Source organism: Acanthaster planci, linkage group LG10 (assembly GCF_054643075.1).
Source record: "Acanthaster planci isolate LZ-2023a linkage group LG10, COTS_SCS, whole genome shotgun sequence".
NCBI lineage: Eukaryota > Metazoa > Echinodermata > Asteroidea > Valvatida > Acanthasteridae > Acanthaster > Acanthaster planci.
Window position 1 is genome coordinate 17,617,819 of NC_141786.1, and position 18,042 is coordinate 17,635,860.

The following is an 18,042-nucleotide window of genomic DNA, read 5'->3' on the forward strand; positions in this document are numbered from 1 at the left end:
TGAGTATCACTATGTACATGTACATTATTTAGGCTTTCAACCCCTTCGCGCCGGGAAGCGGCTATAGCCGTCATCAAAATTGAGATCCTCAGCCCGCTTTTCAGCTATTATTCTCGGCCCACGCTCGAGCGAACACGGTGAAAGAAGGCAGACCCTGGCTCTTGTGTATATGGTAATTGTCTTTGTGTGTAGCCTCGAAATGAAAAGACCGAATTCGCATCATAATCACCAGCTTCACAATAGTCCCCACTTTGAAAAGAGGCAACGGGAATGTGGAAGGGTGAGTAGAGCCGCATGCCACCGAACAATCAGCCTTTTCACCGTGTAATTCAAAGCGTGCAGAGCACGCAGGGCCACAAACCGAGAATTTGCAGTTTGGCAGGTGGCCTTCGTGGCCAAGCGAGGCTGGAATTCTTGGAGTCAGCTTTCAGAAAGAAATTCCCCTCGTCAAGGGGTTTTAACCACCTGTCCTGAGGACAAGTGATGTACATGTATCGCCATGTACACATCTGTACCTTTTTTAAATAAATAATAAATATAATAAAATGAACAAAATGCAAATTAGCTCCTTCAGACTAATACAAATGCTTATGTGTAAGGACACAATACTGGCTAACAAAAATGGGACACATAGGTAAAAATTCAATCTAGTGAAAGGTGTTTAATTTACTTTTAAATTATGACAATGGACCACCCTCTATCAGAAAATAGCAATGGGAAGATAATCGGCCCAAGAAATTTTCTTCCATGCAGTGCTTTCTGTAGAGGGGGGCCTCATAAGTTAACGTTGGTTACGGTGTCCACTTTGCAGTCAACCATGCAATAATAAAAGTCAAAGAAAAACAATGTGGAGTTGTATTGTTGTGGTTAAGCTTTCCCTCCTTTTTGAAAGTCATCTTTAAAAAAAATGTTAATTGTTCCTAATTTTACAATATCTTAATAAGGTGGACACCGTAACTAACGTTAACAAGTGTACTTTTTCACACACAACAATTTTAAATGATTTGCAGTTTGATGACTTGAGGAAAACAGCTGGTTGCGAAGCTTGCAAGTACTTCAAAGAGGACATTATCATTGACAACCAAAGAACAGATACCCTCAATTTCAAAGATCTTTGTCCTGTAGTTTAACGTTTGTTACAAAAATGACACAGACACCAAAAATTTCGAATCAAAGCTAACATTTCATGTGACAAGTTTATTATGACTTGCTTTACTGGAGCCCTCAAGGTAGTTGCCTCACCTTCAGAAAATTGCCTATGTTACTATGTGCAGGTGTTAATACATGCACATGCTTTTTCATTTCTTGGGAGCATCTCTGTGATCTACATGTACATATCTGATAAGCCACTTCAGCCTATTTTTAGATGCCCTATATGCATGCAAGAAGGTTGCACATGAGCTTCACAGAAGTTGAAATCTTTGACATTGTGAACTTAAGTACATGTACATGTGTATGCATATTTAAATGTGCACCATTTGCAACATTAAACAATTCTGAGGAACAAGTAAATTGAGTCAATGACTATTTTATTTTTCATTCTAATCTTGTTTCTTAAAAACTGTATTTCATTGTGGAGGCTATACACTGACGATCCCATCTGAAGAACATGGCACATCTCATTAAATGAATTTCACTTAATTTATTCAGTTCATGCCACCTGGGTGACTCATCTTTGCTGAAAAACTGATGAACTTTTGACTACAAACCTTAGACAAACCTCTGATGACATACTTAGACAAAACTTCTTTTGGCAATAAACGCTTAAAAATACTTATTGGCATAGACACTGTATAGTGCATTAATTTTACCTACTTCTTTGCTGTCCAAGTGAAAGTAACGCAAAGATGGATCTGGAATAAGTGAACTTGGATTAACAACACACAGAATGAATTTCCTGTTAACGGTCAGATCTTTTTCCCAAACAAAATTTTGCTTATTTTTATTTGGACGATCCATGCAGTATATAACTGCCAGTTCATCACTAATGATGCGCTTGATGGCACCTGGATACCATGCATCCTCAACTGCGACTACAACTATATCCCCTGCAGTGAGCTGGCGATCGGCAGGCTCTTGTGGGGTCCTGAAATTACAGAAATGGCAACAGGAATGGTTGAAATTGAATAATCTTTGATTTAATTACTACTAAAGCTTCTTTCACAAGGACATGTGAATCTACAGACATATAATCTGATCCAACCATTGAATCTTTTTCTCCTTTCTGGCTTCTGAAATAAGATAGAAGAAAAATAAAATGTAAATAGAACAATTTTTTAACATAACCGGCAGCGGCTTGATTTGTAGAAACATAAAAAAAAAACTCTAACAAGACCCCAGGGGTTCCACAAAGGCAAAGGCATCTGTGTAAACATCACTTGCCTACGTGTTACATCAACTTCGCTCCATTTACTTTTAATTCACTGCGAACTCGCCCCCATACTATTGGATGACAAATGGGGCGAATTTTAATACGAATGGGGCGAAGTCGAAAGTGCCGGTGTGTAACGAACGTGAAACACTGATGATTTCGTGAACTTGGCAAGGCTATTCTTTAAGTTTGTTCATTTTTGTGATGGACTTAAAAGCTTAAAAGCTTAAAAAGTGTAAATTATTTGTCGTTTTGCAATTTCAAGAGGGACTTCAGATGTTTACTATTTTTTTTTCTTCCGTTCGTTAAACATGGACACGATTCACACGAAACCATCCAAGCGGTCCGCTACAAAGCCCAAAAATCACCCATTGACTATCCATTAAAATCTTCCCTTTTACAATGCCATCTGACCTCTTTTCACAAAAAAATACAGAAAATAAAATCTATTTAAGTTTATACAAACCTTTTGGCTGCTCTTTTTCCGGATATTGGCTGCTCTTTTCCTGATTGTTGGAGGGAAAGCTGTCGCGCGCAGCAACTTTCTCCGTTCGTTACAAAGAGACGCGTAAGCGGCGCGCGGTGGACACGGTGCTTAAAATAGCTATATCTCGGAAAAGACGTAATCGAGCCTAAAACAATTGACCTTTAGGTCATCCATGCAAGGTACCATTGCACGTGTACGACCACTAGTCAGACTGCGTTGATCACCAGTTAAAACATGTGGACATTTTACGTTACAAAGTGGACACGAAAATTATAGCGATCGATGTGTTGATGTTTTCTCATCCTCGGGGGTAATTATGGTCTAGCACACATTTTACACGATGTTTATTAAGCTCATTTCGAATAAAAATGGCTTTTACAGGTAAGGGTGAGGCTTGTATATGATGATTCTGGCCCTTTTCGTCATGGTATGGTGTGGTGGACACGATGTGAAACGAACGTTAACGCAGGTTCAGCTGCCATTTTGGAGCGTGGATTTATTTATTTTTTTTTTGTAAAGGGCCAAAATATTACTTCATTGCTTTACTCAAAAAATATGACCATTGTGATAAAATACGTGAGCTATAAGTAAAGTAGTTGAGCTCATTAAATTTTGTTCAAGCAATGTCCCATTTTTGGGCGCCATTTTGAACTAAAATTTGCTCTTCAACGTGAATAAAAATTATAGACTCGCATTTACACTGAATTATTTATCTTTATTTATCTCTCAAATACATGTACAACTATAATCTCAAGCAAACATACATGTAGCTTGAAAATGGTTACATCATCTGATAAATTAAAGTTCATTTTTTGCATCATGAAAGTTGGCCAGTATTGTGACCTTACACATATATTTTTCAATGGATGTACGTGTACATGTATTTTAAAGCACCTAAGAAATAACTTTAAAAAATGGTATAAGCCACGAAAAAAAGAGCGCGAAATTGACGGAAAATGATGAGACAAGTTTGGCTCTCTTCATTCTCTTACCGTTTAAAATAACTTTCACTACACCAGCATACCGGTATCTGCCAGGTCTTACACTGTGTCTTTCGACCATCGAAAAATCTTTAAGTTTGGCTGCATCAAAAATATAAAGAGTACAATATGTTTGTTGCCAACGTCATACTTGACAGAATTTAGATGACGTTCAAACATACTGACAACAAATACATGGCAATTTAGAATGCAAAAACGCTGTCACAGGTAGTGCTTGACAATTCCATAAGTGATATTCATTTTGCCACTTATTTTGGAGATATCTCCGCTGAAAATTAGATTTTCATCATGAATCACATCTTATGTCTCGGATGTCCTTTTTTTTTTTCAAATGTCATTCAGAATGACCAATTTTCTTTCGCTAAACCTTGGTCCACAGAGAAAAAAACCCGGAGCGTCGCCATTCTGTGGAGGGGCTCATGAATATTTGGGCGCACTATCTGGGTTGACGTCAAAGGTAAAACCGGCCACGATGCAGCGAAACGTTTTTCGAACAGCACCACAAGAGAATGACAAAAGCCGCAAAATCGCCACAATCGGTATTTCGGACTGCAGTTTTTGGAAACCTGAAGAAAATGTGATCGGTCCAGTCATAAAAGGATGATGATTTAGTGGTGTTTTTTTGCCCCTTTTCAAAAGCTTGTGTACATGTACATCGATTTGAATTTTACTCACTCTTTTTTCGCAGTTGATTTTTTTTACTCTAATGACAGAATTGAATGACGTTCACGACCGCCGACTTCGGAACCCGATTAATTGTGAGAGGTACTTTTTAATTTTGTGATTATGGTTTTAATATGTGAAAATATTATCACCTTTCACAACATGTAAATCTGTGTAAAATAACCTAGGGGATTATCACTCCTCGGTAAATTCTATTGGCTCGGATTTCAAAAGGTTGTTCACGTCCATCAAAAATGCTGACATTCAAGACTTAAATTAATAAACTCAAATTAAGTTAGAACATGGACACGGTCATCAGTGTTCCAGATACATGTATCAGCCATGACTTCCCTCATTTCATCAGACATTGGGAATTAATTCACTGCCGTTCACTTCAGGAAAAATGAGCCCCCAAAGCTGAATATTATCTAATGGTCCATATTTTGAGGAACCTGCCTTTTATAGATTTATTACTGTCCTGTAGCCCCAAAGTTTATCAGTGGCAGAAATTTGGCTGGGAGTTGACTGGTACAGCAGGGTTTAACACTGCTTGGAAAAAGCAGGCGTATTTCAATCCTTGATAAAACTCCCCTCAACCCTGGAAATCCACGCCCACCAAGGGCCCCAGAGGTTTGAGAGTTATAGCAGTAAATCTGCTCTCGGGCATGTCGGGCTTAATCTTAGCAACATTGCGGTACTATTGTACTATCAGGCATCTGCAGACCTAGAGTTTCAAGGACATTGAACTGTTCAAAATATAACATAAGTTTGACACTCTTAATACCCAGCCTTACAATAGAAATGAATCATACTAGTCGCTGGGACCCTCAACATGCAAAGTGTCCATTTATAAAGAATGTTTTCTTGTAAATGGAAATAAAGTTCACATGATACATGTGTTGGCCCACTAGTAAGTACCAGGTACCAGTACATGTGTCCAGTGCAAAAGATCAAAGACCCAAATTCAAATGTACATGTACACCTCCACAGGCCTAAAATGGGATTTGCGTTCATTAGACAGTGCATTTAGCGCCAGGTACCGGATGAAGTGACAGTGCAAACAGACAGACCTGTACGTACATGTACCGGTACGTAAGAAGACAATAAAGTGGTCAGTTTAGAGGTAGAAGGTAAACCCCGGATTCCAGGGAAACACTCGGAATCAAGCAGGGACTGAAAACCCAATCCAGGGTTCTCCCCATGTACAAACTTGCATATCAGACCCGATACGCAACTATTTCTGCCCGATACCCAAACACGGGCCAATAACTTCAGCAGTCTGCGCTGAGGAAAACCCAAAGGAAGCAGCCACCTGCAGCGGGTATTTTTTCTTGCCAATATACAAGAAAAGCCTCGTTTATTTTATATAAAGACCAAATTGTTTCATATTTTTATGACATTTGTTTCTTTTAAGCTAATATTTTTGCTTTACAACTGAATGGAGCTCATAGTTTCAGGTCTGATCAGCAAAACGGAAAGGTGGAAGCATGTATTAAAATTCACACTGAATAAACAGGTGTTTATATCGTTGATTAAACAGCCACCACATGTTGTTGCATGTCTGAAACTTGAAATGACTCCTTTTGTCCTTGTTTGTGCCTACAGGCCTAATTAGTGGTCCAGAAAGGAAAACTGGTCATTTCTTAAAATGCCAATATCTAAAATTTAAAAAAGAAATTGAATTTGTTGTGTTTTTTCCTGATAAAAGGTACTTGAAAAACCCAGGAAATGCTCTAAAATGTAGCTGAGAGCATCTATAAAGTCCTGAAATTTTCGGGGCCCTTGGTTGGGGTCCGAACCCCAAGCCACGGCTTCGCAAAATGTTGGTAAACCACAATGGAAATCCCCCCCCAGTTTGGAAAAATCCTGGGGAGAACCCTGCAATCCACACGCAGACTTACATGTACATGTAACGGTACGTGGGCAGTATGTACCGGTACATGTACCGGTAGGTGGGATTCGAACAAGGGGCCGAGGGGAGGAAGGCGAGGGGAAAGCCACTACACTACTACAACCTGTAATAAACAGTGTTCTATTTACACTCTTGCACCAGCACTTCTGCATGTACATGTAGGGCTTACCAGTACTTTATGTACATGGTTTGTGTTTGACTTGTGGGTTTGATCCAATGTCAGCAGGCTGGCCACATCCTGTGGGCAAGCCTGGGACCCGCTGGTTGGACACCACCACAACAGATCATAACCAGCTGGGACTTGACCTCAAAACAGGGAGAACTATTGCCCTCATAGAGATCGCTGGCACATGGCCTCTATGCCCTGTGGGTCAAAGGTACATGTACACTGTATATATGTAGATGGTGACTACCAACATGACTGACCACTGGGGGGAGGAGAATGATTTTGAAAGTGGGAGGGGGACAGTTGATCAGGCACACAAAGAACATGTACAGTACATGAAGGTTGTTCCATTGAGCCCTGCCCTATTATAGGATAGGACCTGCAAAAATGGGAAGGCCAGGCCCCCCAGTCAAAAAAGTTCAAAGGGCCACTGACACCCCTGACCCACTGCCAAGCCCCGCCCCCACCCCTTCTGCCACCAGGTTTTGGAGGCCTTTGGAGGATTGAGGGTTGATGTCCAAAGTGATTGGCTGATTGCGAAGGATGCCATGAGTGAAGGTCCTGAGTTAGACCTTGTGTTGTTCCTGCTCGGTCATGCATAAATCCAGCCTGATATTTCTTTTGAATCAACAGCCCTGCTCAAGAATGCCATTCGCACTGCCTCAACACAATGACAGCTCTAGGATTTTGAAGGCACACCTCCACTTTTCAAGAAATCTTGGAGGATTTTGGAGGCTTGAGAGGGAATCCTATTTTTTCCCCCAAAAATTTGGAGGATTCTGGAGGATTGAGGAGGGTCCCTAGCAGAAAGGGCCTCCATGTACCTGTGGGGGATAACAGGGTTAAGTAGGAAATCTTCATGAAACAGGGGACGAAAGTTCCAGTTTCTGAGTGGGATGTTCTTGGCACTGTGTGGTGACTCAAAGTGTTCATGGGCAGGTTCACAATACTCCCCAATTTTTCACCGGTTTTACTGAAATAAATCTGGAAATGACAGGTCATGCTACACATTTACATTTGTGAACACAACTGGATTGCTGTTTCTGAAATTGGTGGAGGTATATGTACATGTACATGTATTATTAAACTACCGCTACAATCTTCCCTAAGATAAACTGATCATGCAAACCGGTCCGATGTACCAGTAGATTGAGCGATTGCGCCAATATCAACCAATTGTGTCAAACTTGTACATTACTTGTAGGCCTGTGCCGGGTACCCGGGTACCCGGGTACCCGCCCGTCGATTTCAAAACCCGGTTCCATTTTTCCGGGCCGGGTACCCGTAAAAAAGTAAAGTAAATAAATTAGGAACAAACATTCATGCATAAAATGTCTGTGAAATTTCTTACTGAAGAACAGACTTCATGAAAAACCACTGTGCCGATGAAAACCCGGTCCCGCGGTCATACATGAAACTTGAATTCTGAGATCGACAGCTAATTTTGTTACCCACTCCGCCCATTGTACCGCAAGTCGTTTTCCTAGTTCCGGAATTTCCTAGTTCACAAGAGCGAAAAAACCACTAAAATTCACGGGCGATAGGTCACTCGCTACGTGTGATTTTAAATATTTCTTTGAATTGAATAGTCATATAAACCTTTGCATCTGATGTCTGCTTAATCAAAATGACTTTTTTAGAGTTTCCGTTTTTGTAATTTACCGAAAACTGCAAGCTTTTCCCCTACTCTCGGATCGCGCGGCGTTACCACGCAAAGTCGTTGCGAACTCAACTACACGGGCGCAGCAGAAATGTACGTGACGTAATGGGTTCGTCAACTGTGCGGCGCGGGGAGGGTAACGTTGATAGCTCACTGTACAGTTGAAAAGTCGAGTCAAACCTTACGTAATTTCTACCTTTTTAATTCATTGGAATTCTTATTTTTCATCTAATTTTCTCAAAATTAAAAGATTCTCTATTAGAAAAGCAACTTTTTACAATGGTTTTGGCTGAAAATGGATTTTTCGTATGGTTACTTTTTATTTGTGAAGACGTTTTTGTCTCGATCCTAAACCGATCCAGAACTAGGAAAGGTGTCATCGTCACTTTCGTCGATCGATCCTGTGAGTCCAAATATAAAAGCTTAGATTTTGAAAAAAATAATTGAAGTATATATCCAAAACACAAAGTTGACTTCTGACCATATTTCAATCGAATTTGAGGATTTTTAGCTGCAGTCGTAGTGAATAATTTTCGCGATCCGGAACTCGGAAAATGACTGTACCAAACCTATATGACCAAGAGACCAAAGGAGTTTTGTCTTATGAGGGGGTAGCGCTGTTGATGTACACTTGCATGACTGTATTTGTAACTACAATGTATCAAACCCTGTCGGCTTAAATGACTTTTGTGCGGAAAAAGTAGTGCTTACTCTTTGAATTAAGAGTATTTTTGTCAAATAAAACAATATGAATGAAAATTACTTTATGTCGGGATTGACGACGAAGCGACAGCGGACTGTGTTATATTCCAGCGGTACTGGGACTCCACACGGCGTGCGGTAAGTAGCGATCACGCACAAATTGTGCGGTTGATCGGCCTCTTTTTATAATCAAAGCACTACATGTGCGCTACAAACCCAAAGAGTCAGAGAACCAGTTTAGTTAAGTTTTATACCAAGAAATATTCCGTTTCAAAATTATTTTTAAATTAAAGCAACTTGAATTTCCTCAGTGATTCAGCGGAACTGTGGATGAGGAATTGACCAAAAGAGCAGGAATGATGTTTTTTGTATGAACATGTACTAAAGCATTTCAAATCTTAGTATTTTTTCACTCGGGAAAAAAAGGAAATGTTGACATGTGCAAGTCATAATACAGTCGGCCAATCAAATGTCACTTGTCGAAGTACTTATACATTAAAATCTCGACAACTGATCCTCAGGGTAATGGAGTTATCCTGAAAAAATATTTATTAAACTAAACCACTTCATCGTGGTACGTACCTTCGTGTGGCAAAACTTTCGTATCGTTAGTCATTTAACAACGTGAAGCGCTGCTATTTTTTCACTTGGGCTTCCCTATGTGTGGTCACATGACCTTTCTTTTTACGGTCACATGGCCGCTGTAGTGTCAGCGATTGGACTGCCTGAAGGGCACTACAATTGGGCCCGCGTTGCAATCAGGTTAGTTTCAGCGTCTTGAAAGCCAGGATTACACAGTTGCAGCTACGTTGATTTATAATTATGCAACGTATTGGTCCTTGTCAGAAAAGAAATGAACTTGGGATGACTCGTAACCCTATATAGACTTCCGATACTTTTAACGCCGTTTGAAGCATTTTGGTGGCCTTTTTTTTTTAATTTGACTCTTCAAAATAAGTGGATGTAATGGTGTGGGCATTGTTCGAGTTATGGTGGTATTTTTACGGTGTCGTACATAGCACTGATCTGGTCCGCACGTGACACGACCAGCGCTCACCATTTGTGCACGCCACATGCGTTCCGCGTGTACGTGGTCAAGCAGCATCCGGGACATTTCCTTTGAGCGTTTGCAGGTGCGTGTATCATGTAGGTGGTTTGCAGCTCTGTTCTCTTTTCTAACGTTCCCCGTGAAGATTTGTTTTTCTGTTTCATACACCCACAAAAAAATTGCAAACTGAAGGTAACAATTTCGTTTGATAAAAAGGTAGGAGAGATTAACTCCGACGTTTAGAACAATGTTTTGCTTGCTTCCTATGTACCAAAAAGAACCGTGTTTCGGGTACATGATCCACCGGGTCGCGTGCAATGCCATTTGTTACTAGGCGATCTCTTTTCCGGGTACCCGGGTACCCGATGTTATTAAAAAACGGGTACCCGGTTCTAAAAATACCCGCAAATGCACACCCTTAATTACTTGTACATTACATGTACAAACATGTACATGTATGTACAACATGTACATGTAGGATACATTTTAACATGTTTTAACTTCAAGATTCACCCTGGTAGATGACTACATGTACATGTACATGTACATGGATGACATAATCGGTTTCCCACATAATCATGCTCAATCACATCAATAACTACATGAATAGGGTTGATGTTGTGAAAAGAGGGTAGGGCTTTGACTTCTGGGGTAAATTACAATGTACATGTACCGTATGAGGGGAAATGTGAGAGTTTTAATACGACACTGGCATGGTGGATTTTAAATTTGCATGGCTGGTTTACAGCAGAGGCACACATCACAACTCGGGAACTCACTTTTTACATGTACACGTATTGGGAGAAGTTCCTTTATTCAAGGACAAGAATTAGTCCCCAGAAGGCGGGAATGCCCTCTAAACGGGAACAGTTTTCTTTTCAAGTGGGCTTGGGAATCCTACCGTTGCCCTTTTAATGCCATGATCGGATCCAGCAGAAAACAAAACACCTAAGGCAGCCGTTAAAAAAAAATTCTAAACCTCTCTAGTTTGCAATGTACATACATGCATATGTAATGGGTGAGGAAATGATTACATGTACATCAAAATGATTTTTCTGAACTCAATACCTTTATGCTACATGTATACACAGTTAATCAATTTACTGACTATGAATGGAAAATGTGGTAGAAAAAGATCATCACACATAGTGTACATTGTACATGTACATGTACAGTACATGATGATATATCTAAAGCATGTGGATATGTTTGACCTGCAGGAACAACAGGTCCACGTGAGAACAATGCCCCCTTTTAAGGAGACATTCTCTCCAGGGGACTGGTTTTGTCCCTAAAGGGACATCTCCCAATACAGGGACAGTCCCCGAGTTGTGAGGTGTGCCTCCAATGCACTGGTTCATCAGTACAGTAGGCCCAACTGTCAAGACTAAGAAATTCACATTTTCTCACAATTTACAATTTGAAATTTAAAAAAAAAATGGGTCAGCGCGATAAAGAAAGCATTTGAGGGAGCGGTGACCAGTTTTACAAGATAAAAATGACCAAAAAATGGAGTCCCAGAATATAAGAACGTACTAGCATGGATTTTCCCTGGCATAACCGGTGTACATGTATGCATGTCGCCGTCAGCCATCGTGCACCGCGTGTAGGACGGTCACTGACATGGCGGTGGGCATGCATACAGAACTACACACTGTGAATCTGTGATGACCCGTCCTCGTCGTTTTGCCCCACTACCCGTGAAAGTTTCTCCTGAAAATTTGCACACATAACCGCTTATCACTTACCAGGATACTTAGACATGCTGAATCGTCATTCCGTCCGTCCATCCGGCCGGGCTTTCTTGACCCATATACCCCGATAGAGGACTAGGTGGCAATTACGGACGGCCTGTGGGTGGGTAATTCGATCAAAATTGGGCGTACACGACCTGACACAGACGATCCACACGGTACGTACGCGCACCTACATATGGGGCGATAACATCCAATGCATTACTGATAGCCGCGGCAGACAGTTTTGACTACGGCTAGGCTGAAAATACATGCGAAATTTGCTCATTGATAAGGAAGCCACTGGCATGACTGGCTAGCGGCTGGTTATGCCACGCGTGTTTTGTGCATGCCACCGTGAGGGGGCGTTATCGCAACGAAGCAGCTGCAACCACAGGGGTGCACTGAACTAATTCAAGCTCCATTGAAAATAGTGTAAAATCAACCAAGTTTGGAGCCCCATGGCAGGCAACTGAAGTCCCTGAGGCCTCTCAAACAAAAAACAATGTGTTGTTTGGTCCTTCAGATTCCATTTGATTTTCAATTTTTAGTAGGTTAACCAATGAATTTTCAATTATCCGCCCAAAACAAACTCACCCCCCCCAAAAAAGTGAATGTTGCCAAGCCCTCCCAGCGGCCAGTTTTCAAATGACATCCTCACCTTCCTGGGGCTCTTCTGACTAAATTTCAATCCCATTTTTGTCTGCTTTGCCCCCAGATGGGTGCCCCTGAATCTACAGAGATGATCCTGGGCCATACTGACACAATTCCACCATTTCTTGGCCCAAACAGACCCCTCTTTTTGAAACAATCTCTGGGGGGTACTTTTTCTGCGCCTCAGCCTGGCGAAGAATTTTCCTTGAATTGGGACACTGCACCCATAGGGGTCCAGTCCACTATTTTTTCAAGCCCCATTGAAAACAGTGTACAATCAGCACCGTTCAGGGCCCAATAGCATGCACGCCAACATCCCTAAGATTTGTGAAACACGAATGAAATTCTTGTCTGGTCACTTATCGTTCAATTTCTTTTCAATTTTGTATGGGTTAACCAATTACATTTTTAATCATTCCCACAAAACAAAATCACCCCCAAAAAAGTGATTTTTCCGAAGTCTGATTGCAGCCATTTTTCAAGTGGCAACCCACAACTTTCTCGGGCACTTTGGACCATTTTTCAACCGTAGTTTTTAGCCCTTCTGCTCTCATATGAAAGCTCAAAGACCCAGGGAGTTGATCCTGGCAATGATTTACACAATCTCACCATTTTGGGGGCCAAACAATCTCCTTTTTCAAAAGAAACTGTGGGGGGCACTTTTAATGCTAATGAGCTGGTCAAAAATTCTCACTTGAATTAGTGGTCTGCACCCATAGACAAAAATAACCTAGGGCCTACATCTACGCGCTTTACACGATTCCATCAAATCGTTGGATTTCTGCGCGCACGCGACCTCATTAATATTTTGTGATCCTACAAGGTGTTTACAATGAGACACGCCATAATCAGGAGGGATCATAGAGATATTTTTATAAATCATGGGGTATTTCTTTCACAAAAAGCCCCAACCTATATGGGCCTGTATTGGATAGAGGCGGGGGCACATTCAGAGCTGAGTGCATATAGTCTTTTAGAGGTATCTTCGGGGAAGGCTAAAAGAAAAGTGAACTTCTGGTCATAATGTTGAATTTCCAGTGGAAGGAGGAGGCCAACCTCTTCCGGAGAGTCAACAGGTGGCGCTATTTCGGTCCGATTTTGCACTGTTTTCTATGGGCGCGCGTATTTGGTATAGTGCGGCCTAAGGGTACTTTACCGCGGCCAGACATCAGGTCAAAACGCGGTAAATGTGTCCAAAGAGCAATACCTGCTCTCCCCCTTGGAAATTCTGTTTCCCTGACTGAATATGTGTCGCCCAAGTGCGTGTCTCCGTGCAACGTCAAAGCATCCAGACTGTAGAAATATCTATTTTGGAAGAGGAGCTCTTTTTTTAGCCAATGTCTTCCCCCTGACCAGACGAAATCTATGAGACGGTTTTGAAGCTCAGTAAGAATATGGTCAGGAGGTGAAAGACAGGCAATGATACGAAGAATTTGAGAGGTGGCCAACTGATTTGCAATAAGGACTTTGCCCTTATAAGATAGATATTTTGAAAGTCCCCTCCACCGGGCTAAGGCTTTAGTGAGTTTATCATGGCATGCTTGCCAATTAAGCTGGAAATAATTATTAGTATTTCCAATTTGCACGCCAAGAAATTTCAAACCTCGATTGTTCCAATTAAAATCAAGAGGATGATCTGTCCTGGTAATCCAGGAGCCTGCCCAAAGTCCCTGAGATTTCTGGTAACTCAAAGAAGCAGCTGAAGCTCTACTGTACATTTTGCAAGTTTCTTCCACAACAGAGAATCCAGCATTATTGCTAACAAAAACAGAAACATCATCGACATAAGCAGAGACAGCAATTCCAGCGCTTGTCTCTGGTAACGTAAAACATTTATTTTGCAACTTAAATCTAAGGGTGTGAAGGAGGGGTTCTATTGCAATAGTATACAATAAACCAGAAAGCGGACAGGCCTGTCGAATTCCCTTTTCAAAAGAGGAAGGGCACGTAAGTGACCCACAAACTTTCAGAAGGCTTTGAGAATGATTGTACATGAGTTTAACATAAGAAATGAACTGATTGCCAAAGCCCATAGTTTCCATTGTCTTCTTGAAAAGGTAGGCATGATCGACGTTATCAAAGGCTTTTTTTTCTAATCTATATTTAAGATAGCTAAGGGAATGTTATGGTAGTTTGAATATAACAAACCGTCTCGTATCAAATTAACATTATCATAAATAGATCGACCGGGCACAGTTTTGCTTTGACATATGCAGCACGGTATGAGACGGAGAGAACCCCCCCCTGCTTTGGGTTGGTCATTGTCTCACAGGAATCTGGGGAATTCGTTTCAGACATCTTGGGGGGATGTGTTAAGTAACAATAGTCTGAAATGTGTATAGGGATTGGACATGTTAGAGGGGTACCCCTCGGTCTCATTTCTTGCTGGGTATAAGCTTTGATCAATCTGAATAATATTACCGATAACATCTTTAAGTCTGTTAGCAAGAACTTTGGCAAAAATCTTATAGTCGGCGTTAAGTCGCGAGACTGGCCGCCAGTTAGAGATATCCAGAAGATCCCCCTTTTTAGGAAGCAGAGTAATTACAGCTCTGCGACAGGAGACAGGCAAGAGGTTTTGGTGTATAGAGGCTTCAAAAACAGTAAATAGGTCCTCCCTAAGAATAGGCCAAAAAACTTGATAAAATTCAGACAAGAGGAGGCTCAATCCAGGAGATTTTTTTTTACTAAGCTGCTGAACTGCAGCATCAAATTCTTCCATGGTGACCGAACTTTCACAGTCTTCGAATCAGAAGAAGCCAAAGTAAGAATGTCATCTAAAATAGTAGTCTGAGCATCCTTGTTGGTATCTACTTTCACTCTACAATTTTTTGTAAAAATTGCGAATATGACATTTAATCTGACTAGGGTCGTCAGTAACATTACCAAATGGAAGACGAATTTTGTTAATGCTTTTAGAAGCGGAGACAGAGTTTTCTAAGTCGAAAAAGTATGTAGAACAAGTATCGATCTCATTGCTATTTTGAAAACACATTCTCGTAAGAGCTCCACGAGCCTCTTGTTTAAACATCACGTTGAGGGCATCTCGCTGTTCTTTAAGAGTTTCAACAGTTTCCGGTGTGAGGTCAGGCGAGGATTGCATAATGTTGATGCTCTCTTGGAGAGATGTGATCTTAATCCTCTTTTCGTGAGCTTTTTTACGAGCATACATCTGACTTACTCTTTTGATGTGTGATTTGCCCATGTCCCACCAGCTGCAGATATTACTATAATCTGACTTGTGAGTCTGCCATTGACTCCAGAACTCTTTAATACAGTCAACGTAAAGTTTATCTTCAAGTAGAGAATGTTAAAATGCCCAATAGGCGCTACTACGGTTTTGATTGGGAGAAGTATCAATATCAAGTGTGACAACAGAGTGATCTGAAAAAGGGCAGGGAAAATGCCACAGGAACTCATAGAAGACATTATATCACATGGACCATAAACGGTCAAGTCTAGCTTTTGACATGAGACCAGGTTTAAAAGGATTGCTTCTAAACCAAGTAAACTGACTGGCACCTGGGTTACGTTTTCTCCAAATATCACAAAGATTAAGACCACAGCAAATATTTTGAAGAGTAACGGCAACCGAACGTCTCGTTTCAGTGTCATTACGAAACCTGTCGAGAGAGGGATTAAGAGTGCAATTAAAGTCCCCACAAAATAAAATTATTCCATTTTCTCTTTGCTCACAATGGAGTTGAATCTCTCTAAGAATATTCAATGCGTTATTGTTATTTTGAGGAACAAGAATGTTGTATAAATGAAACTCAATGTTGTCAATTTCAAGATGACTATAATTATCATAACCAAGTGATATAATCACATGAGAATGAATATTAATGTTATCATTGACTTTGATGAGAGTAGTAACACCAGTTCCATGATTATGACCTTCATTGCAAAAAGACGTATAAGGCCACATACTCCAATACTTGTCATGAGATTTTAACCAATTAGTTTCCTGAAGAAAGATGTCATTAGGATTCTTACATGAATCTTTGATGTACAGTCGAATGGCAGTGTTTTTCACTGAGGACGAACAGCCTCCAGTGTTCAGTGATAGTAAAGAAAGGACCATGACAAGAAGGAAAAGCTGGTAAAAATGACGCATTCCCGGGTTTACAGAAGAACAGGATCATTAGGATCAAGTGTCTTGATCAGCTTCCGAATTCTATGCTGTGTCCTCTTTTGGACGAGGGAGCTATTGCGAGGAGGCTTTAGTTGTTTGACAAGCCCCGGGATGTTGTTCGTGAATTGTTTTGCTATTTCATCCGTTTTTTTCTTAGACTTAACAGCTTTGAAGAACTTTATAAGTTCTTGGTTGGACAGTGGTCCTGCACTTTTAGGTAAACTCTGCTCTCTAATTTGTTGGGATTGATCCATGTCTTCCCAAGAAGCTGAGTCTGTGCCGGATTCTGCCCCTTCAGTTACAACTAGAGATTCAGCAGGGGAAGAAGGTGTTCGTGGGGTTGCTTCAGTGGCTTGAGTTGAGTTAGGGGTAGCTAAAGTCATGGGAGAGTCGACCTGTCTAGTGATTTTTCTTGGAGGGGATGGTGTGCTTAGAGGCACGAGATTGTCGCACTGGATGAGCAGGGAATCCCCATACGGAAACAAACTGTGGAGGCTCAAATGTTGATGAAGATGTAAAGGGTTTGTTAGGAGCAGTCGAGTCAGTTTTTGTTTTACTTTGATTTGCTTCCTGATTTGGAATACTCTTGTCTTTTGGGGGTACTGGGTTTTCTTTGGCCGGTCTCGATACAGGACCATCCGGGTTATCTTTAATTGTGCGGGTTGTTGACGGTACAGACGAGGTACCTTGCGATTTCTCGCGAGATGCCCAGGGATTTGACGTTTCCCCGCTTGCATCGGATGTAGAGGGTAGTTTTGTGCTACCAGATGTTTGAGGCCTAGATTTAGGTGGGTGTTTCGGGTCAGACTTGGAATGATGGAAAACCGGTGGGGGATTCAGAGGATTGTCGTTACTAGATGATTTCTTCTTACAGTTTTTGCTTATTATCCCGCTTTCCCCACAATTAAAACATTTAACAGAATCGTTGGATAGAAACACTCTGTAGTTGACATTGTTATAGGCAATCTTCACATGATCTGGAATAGTTATGCCAATACCAATAAGAACATGCACTTGTCGTCTGAACGAATAGACATGAGACAGCTCTTTGGTCTTGATACTGAGAGGAATCGGCTTAATGCGTGACACAACCTTGCAAAACCCAGAAAGAGTTTTGGTGAGCACATCATTGGGTATCTCGAGATAAACATTCGAAAGTATTAGGCATGTCGTTGGCGGTACCAGGGGAGAGACTTCAATAAAGTTGTCGTTGTAGTTCAAGCCAAACGGAACAGCATCCTCAACATCTCGTCTCGACTTTAGATAAATGGCTGCCCGGCCATTAGAGATACGCGATGCTGAGACTACGGAATGAGGGTTTACCGTGTCACTGAAAGCGTCCACATAGGCGGCAATAGGGACATTGTCCTAGACTTTGAACACTACACCATTATCCCTTGTTATGTTATCAAACGGGTCTGGATCACTGATCATGGAATTTGGTGCCCTATTGGCTGTTGAGGTTGAAGGACCATTATCAGAACGCTGAGCTTTATCATGACCAGCCATG

The 18,042-nt window shown here is 41.2% G+C and overlaps 1 protein-coding gene and 1 long non-coding RNA gene across 2 annotated transcripts in view; both read right to left on the bottom strand.

Moving 5' to 3' along the window:
- The window catches only part of LOC110989207 (tyrosine-protein kinase JAK2-like), a 55,582-nt gene extending 43,644 nt beyond the window's left edge, over positions 1–11,938 (bottom strand). The window contains exon 1 of the mRNA XM_087142062.1: positions 11,759–11,938. The gene's annotated coding sequence lies outside the window, so the exon portion shown is untranslated. The remainder of the gene's footprint in view (positions 1–11,758) is intronic.
- LOC147797906 (uncharacterized) lies at positions 1,164–6,976 on the bottom strand. Its single transcript, XR_015426987.1, has 2 exons — positions 2,838–6,976; positions 1,164–2,086 (listed from the first exon to the last, which is right to left on the bottom strand). It is a non-coding gene; the product is annotated as an uncharacterized LOC147797906 (long non-coding RNA).
- Positions 11,939–18,042: the final 6,104 nt, after the last annotated feature.